Source organism: Lactuca sativa, chromosome 6, assembly GCF_002870075.4.
Source record: "Lactuca sativa cultivar Salinas chromosome 6, Lsat_Salinas_v11, whole genome shotgun sequence".
In the NCBI taxonomy this organism is placed as follows: domain Eukaryota; kingdom Viridiplantae; phylum Streptophyta; class Magnoliopsida; order Asterales; family Asteraceae; genus Lactuca; species Lactuca sativa.
The window spans coordinates 84988183-84996772 of NC_056628.2; positions in this window are offsets into that span (position 1 = coordinate 84988183).

The following is an 8590-nucleotide window of genomic DNA, read 5'->3' on the forward strand; positions in this document are numbered from 1 at the left end:
AATAATAGTGATCAAAGCTATACAACAATCATAATTACATAAAAAAATTACATTGTATCCAAAACATTGTTTTATTTAATACCGAATACATATGACAAAAATAATTAACGTGTGATGTTGTGACGCCCCATCCTCAAAACCTTTTGATTACCTGTTTACTGATTTCCTGAGAATACAAGTAGTTTTGAAAAAAAGTGTCAACAATTAAGTTGGTGAGTTCATAAGAGTTTTGTATGAGAAAAATCGATAACTTTTCCTTGTAAAATGATAGAGTATGCTTTCAGAAAATCCAATACTTTATTTAAGAAAATGGGTTGTAAGTCTTAAACTCTAAGTGTCACAACTAGCATTTTTAGCTAGGAAATTCTATCCTCATATAAACATCATCCATTGTAAAAGCATGTACTCTAAGTGAATACAATACTCTATCCTCGTTCAAGATACACCTCATATGTTCAACTAAGGGTTGGAAACCTTAGCAATCCCGGTCCAAGTTCCTTATGAACTAAAATTCTCCTATTGGGCCTAGAAGCCCTAAGTGGGCTCTAAATAGACCACATTCATAAAACTTTAGTATTTGGGCCATGTGGACCTAAAATAATCCATCTTATCTCTAATGAGCCTTGTTGGGCCATAAAAGACTTCATTTGCCCCAATGGGCCGAAATTTTTTTTGTGCTTCATAATTTCGAGTAAGGACCAAGATAAGGCCCAAACTCCTCCATGATTACTCCATTTCGGCCCAAATGAAGAAAGAAGGGAATTAATGAGCAATGGACACATCACATTTACATGGTGGACTTCAATGCAAATTAACCATTAGGTAATATCCAAATCTCATACATCTAGGTAACCATCACATCCTCTCCCCCCCCCCCCCCCCCCCCTCTCTTCTTATTTTCGGCCAACACATCTTCTCACCACCTCATTCTCTCAAAAATCTTTCAAGAAAACTCTCTCAACCATCAAGAACACCCTCCTTTCCTTCCATTCAAAATATCGAAGCTCTAGGGTGTTTTCAAGAGGATTCTTCACCAAAATTTTCATCCTTGGTAAGTTTATGCTTAGATCCATGGTCTAGCCTCTTGATTACTTCAAAAATATTCTCTTAACTCATGCATTTTCGTGGATCATGACTCTTAGATCCATCTTGAATTCGAAAACTCCTCTCAAAAAGCAAGCTATGCCGAATTCTCCTTCCATCTTCTCACCAAAACCAAACCAAACCCCAAGGTGAGCTTCATACCCCCTATTTTTTGTTTTTATGAGTTTTGTGGGGGGGGAATACAAGTGAAAGTGTAGATCTATATGTGTTTGTATGCCTTGTATGATTTCCATGCTTATATGTATGCTTTTATGTGTTTTAATGTTGGATCTAGCCATAAAACCCCTCAAAACCGAGATATATCTTGTGTTAAATGATTTTAGCTTCAAATATGTTTCTAAATACAAAGTGTTTCAAGAAAGATAGCTAAATGGTTAGTAACAATATTCTTTAAGCTAAAAACACAAATTTTGGGCCAAAAATGTGAAAAATACAAAATTAAGGGCCCAAATTGACATTTCACAGATTCTGATGGATGAAGTGTGCCAAAACAGTTTCCATAGAACTATTTCTGGAATTATACTCAATTAGAGGATTAAAAACATAAATTTCAAGCTTAATGGGCTAAAAATGAAAATTTCGGCCCAATGAGGCCCATTATGCGAATTTTTCTGTTTTGGAGGGCCAAAACTGTGATTTTCTGTAAAACAGTGGACTACAAGTGTTCCAAATCCTTTTCAAAGGTTTAAAATGCTTTTTAAATTTAAAAAGGACCAAAGTTGCAAAAATTTTCCAATTTGGGCCAAAATTGTCAAAATTGCGAAAAGAAGGGTTAAAACCGAGAAAAGTGCATTTTCAGGGACTTAAACTGTTTTCTATGAAAAATATGCTGAAAAATATTAATTTCAATACTTTTTGGTGTTAAAATGTCAAGAAAAATAGTTTAAGGACCAAACCGGAAAATATTTTAAATAAAGGGTTGAAAAGGTAAATTTTACAAACGAGGAGGGGCTGAAAACAGAAATATTTCAAGGCTAATTCAATATACACAATTTGATTAAATAATAGCATCGCGACTATCAACGAAATACAACACATTACAATACCAAAAGTCGTTGTTAAACGAATTGGCTCGGTCTCGAGCCAATAGAAATCTACAACTACTAACTCTACGACACTACGGTTCATATACATACGTTTGGGAACTTAGCTTACATACGAGTGTGCACAGACGTCTACGCACCATCTTTGGGCCCCACAAGTGTAAAATCTTGTTCGTTGAGCCTAGCTAGCCCAATGACCTGATCTTAAGGCCCGAAGACGCATATTTTTCTACGAGGTGTTGAGTTTCACCGACTTGGCACAACGTAGAGTGACTTTCAATGGCTTGTATACCACTGGTCCCCAAGGGTCCTTGGTATTGCTAGAAGAGTCTGCATATTTTACGAGGCGGGTCGGGGACCCCTCGCACGTATATTATCCCCAACCGATTAATGGAGTTATCGAGGCCTTCGTGTCCTCTTACTCTTCGGATGCGGGACGACACCTAGTCAGGGCGATTGGATAACGCGATTAGTACTGACGACGCCTTCGGGAATCGTTAGTATAACTATAAACTGGGCGTTTGTGTAACGCGGGTTTGTAGTAAATAATCCTGCTCGAGAACCTTCCAACGTCGCCTGGGACTGACACTTCTATCTTCGTAATGGTTTCAACGCAACTTAATGGATTCCAAAGGAACTAGGGGAACATCGGGTTTTCCTAGGGTTTTCAATACATACAGATTTGAAATGAATACAACTTCAATGAACATTTTTTTTTCACAAGTATAGAAACAAACAAGCATACCTATGGATCTTCACAAACATTTTCGAAAGCTTCTCTTTTCAGAAAATATCGGATTTTCTGGTGGTTTTCAAACGATACGAACATTGTTTTTCTTCAAATACCGCTTATGAACTCACCAACATTTCATATGTTGACGTTTTTCAAAATACTTGTATTCTCAGGTAACAGATTAAGTGAAGGATGAATTGTACTCTATGACGTTTCGCTGTTGCTTAATTAGTATCGAACAATTACTTTTGAGAATGTAATATTTAAACAATGTATTTCATGTAAACGCTACTGGTTGTATTATATTAATGCATGGTGACGAATGTTGTTATGTTTCATATATATTCAATGTTATGGTATTCAATTGAGTCACGACAGCCCCCGGACGTTTCCGCCGTCTGGTTCGGGGGTGTGACACTAAGACTAAAAATGTAAGTAGTGTTGTACTGGAAAATAGTATCGTGTAGCTTTATTGTTATATAAAGCCATTTGAATGTATGTTAGTAAACCAAATGTATTGTTAGTACACTATGTGAGTTATTACAACCATGCTATAACTACTTGGCCTGCTGCGATATTCTTCAGGCGTCAGAATGTTAGACAATTGTCACCCCAGACCTATTGGTCTAACTGTAGCTAACAGTTTAGGTGCGAGGTTTTCAGTCCCGTATAGATCTATACACAAGTGTCACACTCTCTTACCGAGATTCTGGTTATAATTCAGGACTTTAGCATATACTCAAGTAGGTACGGTGAAGACTATGTCTCACAAAATTGTATTAACATGTTTATATATAGTGTATTGAAAACCCTTTTGCAAGTGGAAGTATTACCTTTCCATTGTAGTTACATAGTGTAAAATAATTATACCTTTAAATAATTATTTGTTTCGTCCAAATGATAAAGTAGTGTTAGTGACCCATAAACCATACCAATTATAGTTTATTATAAATGTTTTGTTGTGTCCATATATATATATATATATATATATATATATATATATATATATATATATACACACACACACACATATATATATATATATATATATATATATATATATATATATATATATATATATATATACACACACACACATATAAGTTAACATGTTTAGATGTTTTTTTAAAAGGTTTTACCATATAGCCTACATCTAGCACAAATATGTGAACATTTAGCACGACATAGCCATTTTTCTAGTTTTTGGATTAACCGATGAATAGTAAAATATAACTTTGTAAAACTTATTTTTACCTTTTTAGGATATTTAAGTCAAGTTATCTTCATATGTTTAAGACAATATATTTTTGGTCAAAATCCACAAAAATTGTGCCATAAACTAATTATGACCATTTTTGTTAGTAAACCCACTTTCACATAAAAATGATGGATTTATTTATTTTTAGTTTTTTTTTGCAAAACTAAATCTTCGATATTTTTGACTCGTTTCAAGACATGTGTCCCAAAGAACATATTCTGGGTTATATCCTACAAAAATGGTGTAATAACTAGGCTATAACCATTTTTGCTAGAAAAGCCATATTTTGTTCATAAAAATACTAGTTGAGTTCACTTGTTGACTTTGTTTGATCCAGAATTGATAGTTGTCACATGGGCCTCACATAATCTCTACCGAAGGGTCTCAAATCCTGAATGAATCTCCGATAGTACCCTTCCAAACCCAAGAAACTCTTGATATCCGATGGAAACTTTGGAACCTCCCACTGCATCATAGCCTCGATCTTGGCCGGATAGACCAATATCTCGTCCTGGATAACGAGGTGCCCAAGGAACTAAACCTCTTGTAACCAAAACTCTCAGTTCGAGAGCTTATCATAAAGCCGTTCTCGCCTCAAAACCCCTAGGGGCTCTCGAAGATGCTCCTCATGCTGCTCTCTGGTCTTGGATTAAACCAAGATATCAACAATGAACACAATAACAGAACGATCGAGCATCGACCTGCACACTTGATTGATCAAATCCATGAATACTGCATGCATATTGGTGAGCCCAAATGGCATCACCACGAACTCGTAATTCCCATAACGAGTTTGAAATGCGGTTTTCTCTACATCCTCCTCTCCCACCTGACCTGATGATACCCAAACCTTAGATCTATCTTGGAGAACCAAGATGCACCTTGTAACTGATCAAATATGTCATTAATTCGCGGAAGGGGATAACGGTTCTTCACCGTTAACTTGTTCAACTCCCGGTAATCCTTGCACATTCGGTGTGAACCATCCTTCTTCTTGACGAACGAAATCGGCACTCCCTACAGAGAACTGCTCGGCCTGATGAACTGCTTGCCTAGCAGCTTTTGTAGCTAAGATGACAACTCCTAAATCTCAGGTGGTGCCAAGTGGTACGGCGCCTTGGCAATCGGGGTCGCACCTGGCACAAGGTCAATCCTGAACTCGACCTGCACTATTCAAAACCAAATTGACATGGCGATTAAGGCCCAAGCACTCACCAGACCCATCCTCTGTCTAAACATCCATAACCGTTAAACCGAATAAGACAGGAACACAGTGCAATGAATCATGGTGCCAAACCATACAATCTACCTTCCATCAACTACTTAGAAGCCCCGAAATCCTCCTCGATTCGAGTGCGGATCCTGTGCTTTTTCAGTAGTATAAGCCCAATACTAACTTCCACACCTATCCATACTTTCCTCAAGAATCATTCCGGATTCTTTAAGTAACTACTCCTGTCCACTACAGTCCGATCAATTCACATATACCCGCTTTCAAACGAATACACACTACAAAATAGCACACCAATTCCTTTGAAGCACTTCCTAGTCTTTCTTAGGATTCCCACCTCACTTTGCCATTAGATTTTGAAAACCCCTACTACTTCATGAATAAAATTACATACAACAAAACTTAAACAATGTTTCAAATAAAAGAGCCAACCATACAACGGTTAGACTCGAACGAGAGCTACATAATAGGGCCAAATCAATCAATCTAGAATCATTTAACCTTTGCATCATGTAACTTAACATATTCATTTAATAGTTAGCTCACATCAATATGGATCTCACAAAGCACAAAGCAAGCAACATTCTGGCAGTAACACTCTATAGGCCACAAAACATAAAAAGGCATCATTCAACTAACTTGCTTCTATGATGCTAGAAACTTCTACCAACACTGTTGGTTGCCTTCTATATACAAATTATACACAAAACGGGATCATATAGACTGTCGAATGAATAATTCTACCTTAAGCCCACAACCAGACAATGCATAGGAAATAAGGCCAAATCAGTCCTTCTAGGACCATATGATCCTAACGTATACAATTTTTAAAGCATACATTTGTCAATCAATTCCACAAACATAGATTCCAAATCTCACATAGCTATGTATTCCTTGGAGATTTTCCAATAGTGGCGTAGTGTGCTGGGAGGGCCTAGTTAGCAGTAGTGAACTGTTCGACATGTATATTCATGTAGATAGTTGCTTGTTCTTACTTGTTTAATTGATTGCTTGTTTGATCATATATGTCGACAAATCGTGGTGGGTTAGGTTGAGGTTGTCATATTCATGCTGTAGGCAAAGATACCAAATGCAGGTCGGCCTAAGCTGTAGGCATGAACGCTAATGGGAGTGGTTATGTTGAGGCGCTAGGCCAACATACCCGAGGGCAATCCAATTTGTAGTTATGGGCCCTGGGCAATCTAGTCTTTGTGATTATGGGCCCGATGTGCATGCATTGTATGTGTATTATGGTTTGTGGGATTTTGAAGGAACTCACTACTAGAGCTTTTGATGTGACCATTTTATGCTCAACTTTGAACATCTACATGCATTTTTATGAACAACCAGATAAACAACCATAGTTGATGATGACGTAAAAATGCCCCTTAGTTTTCAAATATAACCTTACTTTCTATCTTCACAAATTGCAGTTCATCATATTCAATGATGAATCAAGGTTCCTCTAAAAAATTTCAATTAATTCCAAAGTTATCATTTAACCTACATTACAATAAATTTATAATTTACGTGTGCAAAAAGTAATCCGCAACCATGACAAAATTTATTGCCATAGTCGTTCTTCATTTTATTATTATTATTATTATTATTATTATTATTATTATTATTATTTGTGTCAGATTGATCTAATTGTTGTCTTACTTTTTTCTTTTCTAAAACATGATGCGAAACAAAACCAACTTTTCAATCGGTCCATATATAATTAATAAAAACCTTTTAATAATAATAATAATAATAATAATAATAATAATAATAATAATAATAATAATAATAATAATAATAATTTAAAAATAATAACAATAATATATTAAAATAATAATAATAATAATAATAATAATAATAATAATAATAATAATAATAATAATATCATATAAAAAAAAACCCTAGGTGAATGAAGAAAATAACAAGTGTGTATGAAGTAAATGAAAAGAAAATAATAAAATATATGGGTCACGAAGAAATTTAGAAAAAGGAAGGGTATATGAACACCTTTGAAGAAATATAGATATTCTCCTATCTCGGGGAGCGATGTTGATGTTTATGCGCGACTCGTGAGTGATTTCAAACCCTATTTATGGTCGAAATCCGAGGTTCAGCATTAGAAACTACACAAAGTTACCTTGACGTTATGTTCATCCAGATGCTATATGTTATGGATGCCATTGAACTGCAGGACAAGTGTTTGTTGAAAATCTACATCCACTTACTTTGGATACACAAACTTACCTTGCATTGACGCCATTGATTTCTGAGCCATGCATCTCTGCTTTAAAGATGGTTTTTAACGCCCAGGGGGGCAATTGGAGGCGCTTATTTATTGACTTAACTGCGACATGACAGAGTTCCCTCAGTATGTTTATGTGGCCTGAGTATGCACATCCAAAAACCCCTTCATTCATCCACGGGTGATATAGGTTAGATCGGTTTTATTTTACCTCTACAAATTTGTCACCAATTCAGGTAATTCCATTTATGTTTCAGATTGGATTATGTTGCGTTTTAAATTCTTTCAAGTGCACTTTAAAATTATAATAATCAAACCTCTCTTTACCGGTTGTATATGTAGTTATATATGAGACCGAATAGCCTGAAAACCTATAGAGTACGTTATGTACTTTGTACACTTTCTTCTCTTAAGCCTTTACTTCAAACCTATAGCCTGAAAACCTATAGAGTAGGTTATGGCTGTTGATTGAACCATGCATGTGTGCTTGTTTGAACCGATTGAGAACTTTATGTTCTTTGTACACTTTCGTCTCTGAAGCCTTTACTTGGAACCCTTGTGTTTGCTTTGGTACACATCTTCATTCAGCTTTCCATCTAGAAACAGAGATTTGACTTGTAGCTGGTAGATGTTCCACCTTTTTTTAGAATCCAATGCCATAGTAGTTCCTACTGTTTCCATACGAGGTACATAAACTTCTAAATAATCAACTCCATACCTCTACGAGTCTCTTTTTTTGCAACTAATAAGGCCTTATGCATCAGCTTGGTCTTATGGATTCACTAGTTTTAGCTCATTTTGGCAGCCCAACTAAGCTTCATTAGTGGTCTTCTTAGTCGACTTGATCTCATGCACCCATCACAAAAATTCTTCAATTCTTCCTTTCAAAAACCTCATTGTATGAATTTGGATCAGAATTTTATGCCATAGTCATGTTTACTCTAACATCTTCCATTTCATTACCCGAGCCATAATT